General features: G+C 36.1%; 1 pseudogene; it reads left to right on the top strand.

Annotated features, from left to right (window-relative positions):
* Positions 11,235-14,401, top strand: LOC102172922 (annotated as a pseudogene).

Raw genomic sequence — 15,737 nt, 5'->3', positions numbered from 1 at the left:
GCTCTACAGTCTGTGGGGTCGTAAAGAGTTGGACATGGCTGAGCAACTAATACTTTCCTCACACACTTAAATAATGTCAAAGATGTTCCAAGGAAAATGGAAAATCTTTGAAACAAATGGCTGGGACAACTTATATATACTTTAAAACGTTGTAACTTGTCATTTATCTCACAGCATACATCAAAAATTAATTTGAGATGAATCATTGAGATAAATATAAACACAAGTATTAAAAAGTTTCTAGAAGAAAACAGGTACATATTTTCTCAGATTTTGAATGAGCAAGTATTTCTTAAATTGGACCCAGAAAGTGTAACATTTTTAGAAAAGCATAAGCTGGTTCCTTCAAAATTAAAATCTGCCCATCAAAAAATATGTTTCACAAAATGATGGCAGAACAGGATGGGGAAATATTTTATACTTACATAAAATAATTATATGTTTATATATATTTGTCTTTCCAAAACTCATATATTGAAGCCAAAATTCATATGGCTCTTCAATATGACTGTATTCAGAGATGGGGCTTTTAAGGAGTTAATAAAAGTTAAAGAAGGATATAAGCATGGGGCCCTAATTCAATATGACTGGTATGTTCATAAGAAGAGAGAGAGAGACCAGGGTTATATGTACTCGGAGAAAAGGTGACATGAGAACACAGTAATACCGTGGCAGTCTTTCAGGGAAAAGGGAATGGTCTAAGGAGGAATCAAACCTGTTGACCCACTGATGTTGAACATCTAACCTCTAGAATTGTGAGAAATAAATTTCTGTTGTTTAAGCCACCCAGACTGTGATATTTTGTTATGGAATCCTTAAAAGTATAATAATAATAGTTATTACTACTACTACTATTATATATACAAGAACTTCTTTCCAAAATAAATGAATTATTCAGATAGCCTATAAACCAATAACAGAAGAAGGACAAAAATTCAATAAAATGGTATAAACAGTGACCACAAATATTTTTGATAAGGATGTGGAACAGCAGAAATTCTCCATACATTGCTAAAAGGAGCTTAAAATAGTACAGTCACTTTGGAAAGTAACTTTGGCAACTCCTTCTTTAATTAAAATTATAATAACTTTATGACATAGCAATTCCACTCCTAAGTACTTAGACAAGAAAAATAGAAGCAGAAATCTAAAAGCAGGTACAAGGATATTTGCATGTAATAGTCAGTAATTGGGAACTATCCTAATGTTAACTAATGAATAATGGATAAACAAATTATGGCATCATCCTGCAATGTAATACCATGGAGGAATAAAAAAAAAACAAAACTAATGATATATGAAAGCAATGTGAATGAATGTCTTAATCATTATAAGGAGTGGAAGAAGCAAATATAAATGAGTACACAATGCAAGATTCCATTTTTATGGAACATTGGAGCTCCATCAAACCAATCTGTTTTGAAATGCTCACAGTAGAAATCTTATGTGGATGAGATGAAAAAAGAAGTTCCATGGAGGGCCTTTCTAAGCCAACAAGAATTTTCTGTATTTTGATAGTGGTATGGTTTACACAGTTGATGAATATGTTGAAAGTCATCACAGTGGAAATCAATATATGTACACATTTACCCTATGTAAAATATATTTCAACAAAAGGGTTAAAAATTCAAGGTCATGAGTAATTAGCAATGATGAAAAGACAAGTATCATTTTTGAATTTAGAGGTATAAAAGAAAATAACCAGCTTAGAATTTACAGTACAATAGCAATTATTACTTCACCTAAAAACTACCTTTATCATTGAACAGTGCTAATTAAGAAATTTTCACAACTTCTGTAAATTTACTCTGCAGTAACACTTATAATCTCCACACATTCTGACAGTCTTCTCTCATTTTGCTTATCTATTATCTCCTGTTTTCTCTTCCAAAACATAGCCAGTATTTAAGCTCCCATATTTTCATAGAAAATTCTAAAAATATTGTTTCTTTTGTTTTCAATTTTCTCCCATTAAATATCCAAACCTACAGTAGTTGAAGTTATTCTTTCCTACTTCTTATTGCTTGTGGTGGAATAATATTCTCTTTTCCTAATGCCAGTGTAACCCTCATTCCAGTCCCTTTTAAAATACCTAAATTTTCAGTTATCTTCTTTTCTAATTCTGTTCCACCTGTTTCCCTTTATTGGTACTTTCCTCAGCATCCCCACGGGCTCTAGCCTTTCCCATTCTCTTTTTACAGGTATGTCTTCAAAAAATATTTACATTTACTTTTTTCCTCTCTCCCTAAACTCTTCCTAATCAACTTCTAACCTTCTGTTTTTTTTTTTGTTTGTTTGTTTAAAAAAAAAAGAGTTTCATAAATTGTGTGCCAGTGGATCCAGTGGAAACTTTTTATTTCATACATATTTGACACCCAGAGTATTAGACTTGTTGACCTCTTCCTCAATATATTCTTTGGTTCTTGGACATTTTATTCACTTGGCTTTCTGTCTCTGGCTCATGTCAGATTCTTTTACAGGCTTCTTTGCTTTTTGGTTAATGTTGAGGGAACGTCAGAGCCACAGCCAAGGTCTTAAATTTTTCACTCTTTAAACCTGCCATAGATGATGGCACATACTCCTGTGTAACCTATAATCTTCTCATACTACAGTCTCACACATACATGTCTAAGGTCCACATCTAATTCTTTGGCCTCACGTTCTTAGCGTTGACTATTTCTTAGAACTAACCACTTGGGTATTTCACAAGCATCTCAAAACACCACCTGTCCCAAATGAAAGACTTTGCTTTAGTGCTCCCCACTCCAACGATGCTTTTCTCTTATCCCATCAGTCTGTGATTTCATTTTATCCAGTTATTCATTCAGGTTTCTAAGCTCCCGATCTTGCTTATTTAAATGATAGTCTTCATTGTTCACTGACCTCCTCAGCTTTACGATTTTCTTCTTCCCTCTTACCTTCTAGACTAGTTTGTCTTATTTTATGCTCTCCAAAGCATCCTGTTCTTTCCTGTTTCTAAGATGTATTTTTTTAAATTATTTGACCTATATCCACATATTCTAACTGAAATCCAATTTTAATGGGGATTCAGGAATGACTTTATCCACTTTTCTAGCTTCAACTCATTGAAATTCTTATCCCATAGCATAATTTCAAAAGTATGTATTGAATTAATTAGTTAATTAATGACAATCTTTTTGTGACTAGGAGCCTAGAAGGAAATAAAACACAATATGTGCACTGCCTCAACATTTGTTGAATGTCCATTTATTCTACTTTCTGCTTATTAACAATAAATAATAGAAGAAATTGTTAGTTAATAGTAACATTACATTAACAGTTTCTGTGAGAACAAGTTCATTATGATGATAGGTACAAAAATCCATGGCCCATGTTTGCTAATGGTGTGTGGTTGATTAATCAGTGGAACCATTGGATAATTATGGTGTTCTGATAAATGTGATAGAGAAAAACACTGAAAAACACAAGATGGCAATCTAAATAGCAGATCAAGGGGGTCGTTTACTGAAAATTGTATTTTGCTTATCATATGTTTTACACATTTTACAATGAACTAGTAATACAGTGTTGAAGAAGATAATCCTGTTTTTAATGAATTTACTGTCTAGATGTATAACAAGACAACTGAATTGACAATTGCAATACTGTGTCATAAGTCGTAAGTTAAGGTATACACACAGTAACAAGCAAAGTTGCTAAGAGAATATGATTTCAGAGAGGGAAAATGCCAGAGACAAGGAAAATTGTCCTGAAAGATTCGCAGTAATTCAAGAATGGCATAATAATGACTTGAAATAGAGAGTAAAAATCTGAACAGAAACAGTTCTTGGCTTGGATTGAAGAACAGGGACCAGTAAAGACTATCGCTGAGTTAGCACGAGCATCAGAGTCATTTTGTGCCATTGGCCAAGGGAAGAGAGCACTAGGGACAGGTAGGAGTCATCAATAGAAGTCGATCTTGTAGAGAAATAAAATGAAGATTCAAATTGTATGCCTTATTTCATAGCAATCTTATATTTGGAACCCTTTTAATATATAAATATATAAAAGTGCTTTTTACCCCTTTTAGAAAGTTATCTTATTGGCATATTAGGCTTTGGATAAGAGTATGAGAATGGAAGGCTTCTCTAGCGGCTCAGATGGTAAAAAACCCACCTGCAATGCAGGAAACCTGGGTTCGACCCCTGGGGTCAGGAAGATCCCCTGGGAAGGAAAATAGTAACCCACTCAGTATACTTGCCTGGAGAATTCCATGGACAGAAGAGAGTGACAGGCAGCCCCATGGGGTCACAAAGAGTTGGACATGACTGAAAAACTAACTCTTTCACTTCTATTTCATGAGAATGAAAATGTAACAAGGAGTTGTAGAGTAAATCTTGCTAGTAGGAGGAGACAAGATGAGGAACCCAAGTGTACTGAAATTGGGAAATATTGACCAGGAGATACAGTGATAGACCATTATATGATGGATAAATCCCAGAGTAGTTACTTTATACATAAATTAGCTGGCATGGAGAACATTAATTTCTTCCAACAGTACTTTAAGATTTGTGCAAAGATTTTCCAAGTAGAAACTTAAAAAGTTTCGGCCTGAGCAAGTGATTTCTGTTACCTCATTGATTTTTATTGAAGACTAAACAGAAACCAGACGAGTGTTTGAAAAGAGTAGAGAATGAAGTCTAAGTCTTAGATCAGTGTCAAGACCAGAATTACAATGGCAATGCTGTATCCATATATGAGAAAAACTTTATCATAGAACAAACATTTTTTAAGTTCAAACAGGCAGATTTTATATTAAAGTAGGATTTCAAAATTTATTTTAATTAAGTCATTTAATTCTTACTTTCACACTCATTACCAACACAACAATATATAAACTAATATGAACTGACAAGATGGTTCTGTCTCATAAATGATTAGTGATAATTTCTACATACTTCTGTTACTAATATGATGCTTTCACTAAGGAAGAACATATGCATCAAATAGTTCAGTAAATTTTAAATTTGTTAAAGCTGCCTTTAAAAGAAATTTTCAAAATAAATGCTAACATTCAGAAATTTAATTGCTATATAGTAGTGTGGCTTTAGGGAATTTTTGTTTTTACATTTATTAAGCAAATTTGCTAAATATTAAACCTTATTTGTAATTATGATGCAAAAACACAGCTGAGGAACTAAACACATAAATTGGGTTCTGTCATATGTACAAATATATGCAGCTTTAAATATACAGAGTGTACACAGAATGCTCATGTGATGTAAACAAAAAAGTAATGAATCTAGTTGAAGCTACTGTAAATATTGTGATACTAAATTTTATTTATAATTCAACTAGAATATAGAGAGGATAAGTTCCATCCTTCAGGGTTGTTTATACTATGTATAGAAGGGAATTTTTTCTTCCATAGTTTGTTTTCTAGTTCTTTGTTTTGTTCCTAGCTTTTTCTAGTTTTCCCGTGAATTCTGATTATCATTCTTTGTTTAGTCACTCAGTCATGTCCAGCTCTTTTCAGCTCCATGGACTGCAGCACTCCAGGCTTCCCTGTCCAACACCAAGCCCTAGACCTTGCTCAAATTCATGTCCATTGAGTCGGTGATGCCATCCAACCATCTCATCCTTTGTCGTCCTCTTCCCCTCCTGCCTTCAGTCTTCCACAGCATCAGGATCTTTTTCAGTGAGTCAGCTCTTCACATCAGGTGGCCAAAGTATTGGAGCTTCAGCTTCAACGTCAGTCCTTCCAGTGAACACCCAGGACTGATCTTTCGGATTGACTGATTTGATCCCCTTGCAGTCCAAGGGGCTCTCTAGAATCTTATCCAACACAACAGTTCAAAAACATCAGTTCTTAGGTGCTTAGTCTTCTTCATAGTCCAACTCTCACATCCATACATGACTACTGAAAAAACTATAGCACTGATTATGTAGAAATTTCTTGGCAAAGTAATGTCTCTGCATTTTAATATGCTGTCTAGTTTTGTCATAATTTTTTTTTTCCAAGCAGCAAGCTACTTTTTATTTCATGACTGCACTCACCATCTGCAGTGATTTTGGAGCCCAAGAAAATAAAGTTTGTCACTGTTTCCATTGTTTCCCCCATCTATTTGCCATGAAGTGATGAGACCAGATGCCATGATCTTAGTTTTTTGAAAGTTTTGTTTTAAACCAGCTTTTTCTCTCTCCTCTTTCACTTTCATCAAGAGGGTCTTTAGTTCCTCTTCACTTTCTGCCATATGGGTGGTGTCATCTTCATATCTGAGGTTATCAATATATCTCCTAGAAATCTTGATTCCAATTTGTGCTTCATCCAGCCTGGCACTTCACACGATGTGCTCTGAATATAAGTTAAATATGCAGGATAACAATATACAGCCTTGACATACTGATTTCCCAATTTGACACCAGTCTGTTGTTCCATGTCCGGTTCTAATTGTTACTTCTTGACCTGCTTATAGGTTTCCTGGAGGCAGGTCTGGTATTCCCATCTCCTGAAGAATTTTCCAGTGTGTTGTGATCCACACAGTCAAAAGCTTTAGTGTAGTCAATGAAGCAGAAGTAGAGGTTTCTCTGGAATTTTCTTCAGTTTTCATGACCCAATGGATGTTGGCAATTTAATCTCTGGTTCCTCTGCCTTTTCTAAATCCAGCTTGAACATCTGGAAGTTCTCAGTTCATGTACTGTTGAAGACTAGCTTGGAGAATTTGAGCATTGCTTTGTTAGCTTGTGAAATGTGTACAATTGTGCCATAGTTTGAACATTCTTGACACATTATCATTCATATAAATCTATTTATATACTGTCATTCTTATAATACTAATAATTTCATGATTCTAATGCAAAACTATTAATTCAATAATGACTTTAACTTAGCCTATGTATTCATTGACATTTTATTTTCAAAATCAAGAAGAATTCAATTATAAACATGCTTGGCTCTTGAAAGTAAGAAGCTCCCTGACAAACTAGAGTTACATTTTTGGTGTAATAATTGAACAATCTAACATAAGACATTTAATCAGGACCTCTTTTAAAGCAGATTGTAGTATGATAAATTTGGAATGTAATGGAAAATGCTTTATTATCTTCCAGTATGTTTTTAGAGAATACTGAAGCTTATTTTTGATGCCCTGTCAATAAGTATATATCATAAATAACATGTAATAATATGAAATTAACATATAATATAATCTTACTTGATCAAAGCAGTACATTTGCACTGCATTCTTTAATCTGATGTGTTCATACACATGCATTATGCTCCAAATTTACAGGTATAAATAACAAAAGTTTGATATATAATTTAAGCATTTTACATGCAAATATAGGATAAAGAGAAATAAAGGATTCATTTTGAAAGTAAAGCACCGATAAATACATAGGCTAAGTTAAAATTATTATGGACTTAATATTTTCGCATTAGGATCATGAGATTATTAGAATGATAAGAATGGTAATAATTTATTAACAACAAAAACCATATTAATATTTAAATAAACAAGTGTAACTCAATGTCATAGGAATTTAGGATAAATTTAGATAGATACAAAAAAGAGAAATGATATAAATACATTTGATATTAAAGAAAAAAAGCATGCCTACATTTATTCCTTAAAAATAAACAAAAAAATTCATGTGATAACTGTAATCTTTTATTATAGAGACTTAGTTACAAGAAAAATACCTTTAAGATAACAATTTATTCTAATTTTTCTTAGATCTTGATAGTATAAACTTATTTAACTTAGGAAGTGGTTTTCCTACTTTTGTCCAATCACATAGTATTAATTTGGTAATTTTTCTGTGAAAAGCCCAAGGGAAATCTTTATAAAGTTTTTGTCATAGATCATTTCTAACCATTTGTAGTATTTTTAAACATTTATCAGTTTTAACATTGAATATACTTTTTATTCAGATAATCAAGGATCAGTGCTGTGCTGTAGATTTTGCAGTAATATAATTTCTTGTGACAATAACTGTAAGAAATTTTAAAGAGATTATATGCAGGTCAGGAAGCAACAGTTAGAACTGGACATGGACTAACAGACTGGTTCCAAATAGGAAAAGGAGTATATCAAGGCTGTATATTGTCACCCTGCTTACATAACTTCTATGCAGAGTACATCATGAGAAACGCTGGGCTGGCAGAAGCACAAGCTGGAATCAAGACTGCTGGGAGAAATATCAATAACTTCAGAAATGCAGATGACACCATCCTTATGGAAGAAAGTGAAGAGGAGCTAAAAAGCCTCTTGATGAAAGTGAAAGAGGAGAGTGAAAAGTTGGCTTAAAGCTCAATATTCAGAAAACTAAGATCGTGGCATCTGATCCCATCACTTCATGGGAAATAGATGGGGAAATAGTGGAAACAGTGTCAGATTTTATTTTGGAGGGGCTCCAAAATCAGAGCAGACAGTGATTGCAGCCATGAAATTAAAAGACACTTACTCCTTGCAAGGAAAGTTATGACCAACCTAGATAACATATTCAAAAGCAGAGACATTACTTGGCCAACAAAGTTCCGTCCAGTCAAGGCTATGGTTTTTCCAGTAGTCATGCATGGATATGAGAGTTGGATTGTGAAGAAAGCTGAGCACCGAAGAATTTATGCTTTTGAACTGTGGTGTTGGAGAAGACTCTTGAGAGTCCCTTGGACTGCAAGGAGATCCAACCAGTCCATTCTGAAGGAGATCAACTCTGGGATTTCTTTGGAAGGAATGATGCTGAAGCTGAAACTCCAGTACTTTGGCCACCTCATACGAAGAGTTGACTCGTTGGAAAAGACTCTGATGCTGGGAGGGATTGGGGGCAGAAGGAGAAGGGGACAACAGAGGATGAGATGGCTGGATGGCATCACTGACATGATGGACGTGAATTTGAGTGAACTCTGGGAGTTGGTGATGGATAGGGAGGCCTGGTGTGCTGCAATTCATGGGGTCTCAAAGAGTCGGACACGACTGAGTGACTGAACTGAACTAAGGTGAGTCTTTATTGATTTCTCGTTTCTGAAGATTTGAAATTATTCTGAGAACAGTGTGAAAAACCCTAATACTGTGCTAAATAATGGAGATAGAACATTCATAATATATAATACTCTAATATTACCCAATCTTTTATCTGTGAAAGAGAAAGATTTTTAACTAAAATATATTACAAAATTACTATACCTTGGTATACCTGATGCTTGAAAAGAATTTTTGGAAAAATTGAAAAGACTTAATTCAACCTAAAAAGATATAAGAACACTTAGTACAGCCAAAAAGGATTTGAATTTGGAGAAAAGGTACAGCTTGAATAAATACAACTTTATCTGGAGAAGATTATGAGATATCAGGTTTTGCCCATTGTGAATTTCAGGCAAAGTCGAATTTTCTAGCTCATCCATTTCACAGCAAGTATCACTTGTCATTAAATTTAATGGTAATATAAATCATATAAGATTGTAGTCATTTTCAGGTTTATCTTTTCCACAAATTGTGTACTTCTTTTCACTTTTACCTTTGTATCCAATTCATGTTTATACTCCATTACTGGTTTTATACTAAAACCCTTGTTGGCATATTACTGATTTAAACTAAGGCATCTTACATCTGTTATAATAAAATTTCAGCCTGTGGGCTGTATTTTCCATTTTAAATCCAAGTTTAGTCTTCTGTTTTCACTTAATGAGAAATAGATAACTAATCATAGAGTGTTTTAGGAGTCAAACTTGGTCACAAGAATAGGATAATCAGCCTATTCACAGGCATAGCTTTCCCTGTGATATGTATTCAGTTCAATTAAGTTCAGTCACTCAGTCATGTCCGACTCTTTGCGACCCCATGAACTGAAGCACACCAAGCCTCCCTGTTCATCACCAACTCCCAAAGTTACCCAAACTCATGCCCATCGAGTCGGTGATGCCATCCAGCCCATCTCATCCTCTGTCGTCCCCTTCTCCTCCTGCCCCCAATCCCTCCCAGCATCAGAGTTTTTTCCAATGAGTCAACTCCTCGCATGAAGTGGCCAAAGTACTGGAGTTTCAGCTTTAGCATCATTCCTTCCAAAGAAATCCCAGGGCTGATCTCCTTCAGAATGGACTGGTTGGATCTCCTTGCAGTCAAAGGGACTCTCAAGAGTCTTCTCTAACACCACAGTTCAAAAGCATCAGTTCTTTAGTGCTCAGCTTTCTTCACAGTCCAACTCTCACATCCATACATGACTACTGGAAAAACCATAGCCTTGACTAGACAGACCTTTGTTGACAAAGTAATGTCTCTGTCTTGAATATGTTATCTAGGTTGGTCACAACTTTCCTTGCAAGGAGTAAGCGTCTTTTAATTTCATGGCTGCAATTACCATCTTCAGTGATTTTGGAGATATGTATTAGTATATATTATATTGTGTTCTTTATTACTGTAGTATATAAATACACATTTCAGAACATTATGTGCATGATAAGATAAGCTTAAAATAATTTCAATGAAATCATTACAGTCATTCTTGTACTATGAATAAATACTTGCAATAAGTAAAATATAATCCATTTAGAGTTTGACTAGTCTTATGAAAGCAAATATACTTGAAATATGTTTTGAGCAGCTTCAACAGTTCTTAAAATGAATTTCACCTAATCTTTGCATTTTCTGAGATCAAATGCTTCTAAGTTACTAGAGAATATGTCTTTCAGAGATGTACCTAACACATTCAGGTCTTGGATATTTGACTAAAATCAGGGTTTAGAAGCAGACTGCAAAGAATTGATATTCATAACCACAGGATTGTGTTGGTCATAGTGAAGAACAGGGCACTTAATGCTGGGGGTCACAGTGGACCTGGGTCAGAAGAGTGAAGCAAAGTCTAGGTGATGGGACCTAGAGTGTCAGAGTCCAGGAAACAGTGAAACAGGAACTACAGAATGAGAAACCAGGGTAGAACTTCTCTGTGCAGGTGGTTGATAACTTTTTGTGTGAAATTGTATGAGTGTGTGGTGACAGAAACCATTTAATCCCTGGTCTAGAAAAGTTTAATTCTCATAGGGAATCTCAGTGCTATTTCCTGGAGCCCTGATGCCGATGGAGGGGTACACTGTCAGCCAAATGTTCGCTAGTTCCTGCAGCTCAAGAATCTTTTTCCTTAAATTTTTATATATTTATTTTTGGATGTGCAGAGTCTTCTTTGCTGGGTGGGTTTTTCTCTATTTTCAGCAAGCAGGGTCTTCTCTCTAGTTGCTGTGCATGGGCTTCTCATTGCAATGTCTTCTCTTGTTGGGGAGCATGGCTCTAGGTGTGTGGTCTCAGCAGGTGTGTCTTCTGGGCTGTTAATCACAGACTTACCAGTTATGGTTCACTGGCTTAGTTGTTCTGAGCCAGGTGAGATTTTCCCAACTCAGGGATCAAACCCATGTCTCCTGCGTTGGCATATGGATTCTTTACCACTGAGCCACCAGGGAAATCTGTTAAGAATCTTAATGTTGTGTGATTTAGAACTTGTAGAAGACAGTCTATGGGGCCTAACCTCCCCTGGTTGAAAGAAAGTCCTTCACTTTGAGCAGCAAAAAAGCAAAACAAAATAAAATAAATGTTTTCTGGGGAGAGTGTTAGGAAGGTACCTAGATTTTTAGTGTCCTAGAATCTGAGCAAACGTCTCCAGGTCAGATGAGTCTAATCCCCATAGTCTGTTTGGAACAATATAGAATATAGAACCTCTGAACAATCATCCTTTAATCAAGCTTGCCAGTGCTCTTGGGTCAGAAAGCCTGGGCCTTAAAGAAATATAAAAATATTCACAATAGATTGTTTTCTAAAGCTGGTGACCACAGCAGCAAGAGAGGAGAACACAGTTACAGAGCAAAACTTCTAGGGATGGGACTTCCCAGGTATTTCTTGAATGGCTTGTCAAGCTTTTCAGCCACAGAAATTGCCTTTGTGCTTCATCCCATTCCTTTAATAATGTTTTCTTCTCTCTCTTATTTTATCTCTCTCCCTTAAATATTTCTGGGCTTCCCTGGGGGCTCAGACAGTAAAGAATCTGCCTGCAATGCAGGAAACCTGGATTCAGTCCCTGGGTTGAGAAGATCCCTTGGAGAAGGGGATGGCTACTCACTCCAGTATTCTTGCCTAAGAATCCTTGGGAAATCCCATGGTAAGAGGAGCCTAGCAGGCTACAGTCCATGGGGTTGCAATGAGTCAGACATGACTGAACCACTAATACTTAAATATTTCTCTTTTCCGTTGCATGTCCATAAAATACTCATTTCATCTGCTGTCGAGTTTGTTTTTACTTCATCACTACACAGAAAATGTACACTTTGCCTTACACTGCTTGAGCCAAACTACTGTCTCTACATTTTCACATTCTCTGAGGGGGATCATCAGCCATGGACAGCTTCTGAAATGCCATGATCTAATTTTCTGATGTGACTCAGAGAGAAGGGAGAAACTGACAAGGGGCATCATAGATAGAAAAGGGCAAGTCAGAGGGTACAGAGGGCCTTACTGTTCAAAGAGGAGCCTGCATACAAGCAGCACTGGCATCACCTTATTAAAAATGCTGATTCTTTGGCCTCACTGCAGACTCACTCAAACAGAATCTTTGTTTTAACCAGATTCTGGAGATATCCCTGGTGATCTTGGAGGAGTCTGTATTAAAGAATGAAACACTGATGGGAAACCACAAGAGCCTTAGAAAAACTCTTTGTCCTCAGGGGAAAAAATGGTATCAAAGATGCAAGGAAGGGACTTTGTTGGTGGTCCAGTTGAGACTCTATGATTCCAATGCAGGAAACACTGGTTTGATCCCTGGTCAAGGAACTAAGATCCCACATGCCACAGGGCATGGCAAAAAAGAAAAAAAAGAAGGATGCAAGGAAGGCCACTATAGGTGTAATTGGCAATAGAAATTTAGCTAAGTCCCTGACTATTTCACTTATTAGATATGGCTATCATGATGTAGTCATAGGAAGCAGAAATCCTAAATTTTCTGCTGAATTTTATCCTCATATGGTAGATACCACTCACAGAGAAGTTGATCAAATCAAATCATATCAAATAGAATGTTGTTGTTATATATAGGAACATTACACCTTACTGAGGGACCTAGACAGCTGCTATGGGTGAATTTTGATTGATATGAGCAATAAAATGAGGATACACCAATACCCAACATCCAATGTGGAATATTTGGCTTCATTATTCCTGGACTCTTTGATTGTGAAAGGATTTAATGTTGTCTCAGCTTGGGCATCTGGTCCTATCACTTCGTGGCAAATAGAAGGGGAAACAATGGAAACAGTGACAGAATTTATTTTCTTGGACTCCAGAATCACTGTGGAGAGTGTCTGCAGCCCTGAAATTAAAAAAATGATTGCTCCTTGGAAGAAAAGCTATAACAAACCTAGACAGAATATTAAAAAGCAGAGACATCAATTTACAAAAATGTGTATCTAGTCAGAGCTGTGATTTTTCAAGTAGTCGTGTATAGATATGACAGTTGGACCATAAAGAAGGCTCAGTGCCAAAGAATTGATGCTTCAAACTGTGGTGCTGGAGAAGACTCTTGAGATTCCCTTGGACAGCAAGGAAATCAAACCAGTCAATCCTAAAGGAAATTAACCCTGAATGTTCATTGGAAGGACTGATGCTTAAGCTGCAATATTTAGCCACCTGATGTAAAGAGACAACACATTGGAAAAGACCCTGATGCGGGGAAAGATTGAGGGCAAGAGGAGAAGGGGGCTACAGAGGATGAGATAGTTGGATAGCATCACTGATTCAGTGGACATGAGTTTGAGCAAACTCCAGGAGATGCTGAAAGACAGGGAAGACTGGCATGCTACAATCCGTGAGGTGGCAAAGGTCGGACATGATTTAGAAACTGAGCAACAGCTTGGGCCCTTCCTTTAAGATCTAAGGATGCTATCTGGCATGTTTATATATGCAGCAACAATAATCAAGCTCCACAGAAGGTTACTGAACTTGCCAGTCAGTTGAATTTTGTTCCTGTTTATTTGAAATCAGAGCAATTGCAAATTTACCCCTGTGACTATTTACTTTCTGGAGAGGATCAGTGGTGGTAGCCATAAGCCTGGCCATGTTTTTCTTTCTTTATTCTTGGGTCCTAAATGTGATTCATCCATGTGCTAGAAACCGGTAGAGTGACTTTTACAACATTCCTGATGAGACTGTGAATAAAACTTTGCCCATAGGTGCAATTACTTTGTGGTCTCTGGTCTACTCAGAGATCTGGCAGCTGTTTATTAGCTTTATTATGTCACCAATATAGAAGCTTTCCACTTTGGTTGGAGACCTGCTTACAGTGTAGAGAACAGCTTGAATTACTAAGCTTTTACTTCACTTTGGTTCATGTTGCCTACAGCCTCTGCTTACCAGTGAGAAGGTTATAGAGATACTTCTTTTTCAACATAGCTTATCAGCAGGCATGAGATGTACTTGATATTCATCTGATGCTTCCCTGGTAGCTCACATGGTAAAGAATCTGCCTGCAATGTGGGAGGTCCGGGTTCAATTCTTGGGTCCGGAAGATCCCCTGGGGTGGGAAATGTCAACCTATTCCAGTGTTCTTGCCTGGAGAATTTCATGGACAGAGGAGCCTTGAGGGCTACAGTCCATGGGGTCACAAAGAGTTGGACACATTGAGCAATTAACACACACAGTAAAATACTTGATTAGTATAGTTAATAAAATAGAAGTTTTAAAGAATCCATCTGCCAATGCAGGAGACACAGATGTGGATTTGATCCCTGGGTGGTGAAGATCTTCTAAAGTAGGAAATGGCAACTCTGGATTTGCCTGGAAAATCTCCTGGACAGAGGAGCCTGCCTGGCTACAGTCCTTAGGGTTGCAAAAGAGTCAGACATGACTGAGCAACTGAACACACACACACACACACACACAAGATTTAAAATAGTGTAAAACTTCACATACCTTATAATAGAAATTTTGGTATGTTTAAGGAGGGAAAAGAATTGTTCTTTAAGTAATTTTTCTGCTTAAGAATTATGTAGCTAATTCAAAACCATATAGAGTAAAAGCTGCTCCTATCCATTTATTTGCAGATTTATAGCAGAGAAGTGAACAAGAAAAAAGAAAGAGGCCAGTCACCATAAGGTGGGTATATTTTATAACGTTGCATTTCATCAAAAGAGTGTCTTTTCTTTCCCTTTAAAGAAGTTTTGATCAATTGCTTAGAATATCGTGGGCATCTCTATACCTCCCAAAGGTAATAACCGTTCAATGAATATGATGAATTAGTCATAAAGCCAAGACCACAAAGTCATTACTATTTAAAAATTGACAAAGTGCATCATGTTTTGAAATAAAAGGCTATTATAAAGTATTGTTAATAAAAGTACTCTTACTTATCAAAGTTGAGTGGTAGTTTTAACAAGTTATTTTCCACAAAAGCTTTAACAGGATGAATGGATTTATAACACTGTCAGATACAAGTAAGAAAAACTTGGAAATAACTGACGAAAAAAAATCCCAAGAGACTTTTATCCATTCATCCTCACCACCACAGATATTGTCTGACAGCACATCTAGTCTCTCTGATCTTCACTACAATAGATTACACATCTGACACTGGATTTTTATAGGTAAATACAAGAGTTGTTATAAAATGGCCTCTTGAGAAATTTATAATATTTTGGCATCACTTTCAAGAAGAAACAAGACCAAAAATATAAGTAACTACGACTATACACATTCTTCCACTCTCCTGCCTCTTGCTGTAGAATTTATAAAAACTAAAATACAGGA

Source organism: Capra hircus, chromosome 16 (assembly GCF_001704415.2).
Source record: "Capra hircus breed San Clemente chromosome 16, ASM170441v1, whole genome shotgun sequence".
In the NCBI taxonomy this organism is placed as follows: domain Eukaryota; kingdom Metazoa; phylum Chordata; class Mammalia; order Artiodactyla; family Bovidae; genus Capra; species Capra hircus.
Note: the sequence above shows the minus strand (reverse complement) of the source record. Positions and strands in the feature narration are given on the sequence as shown.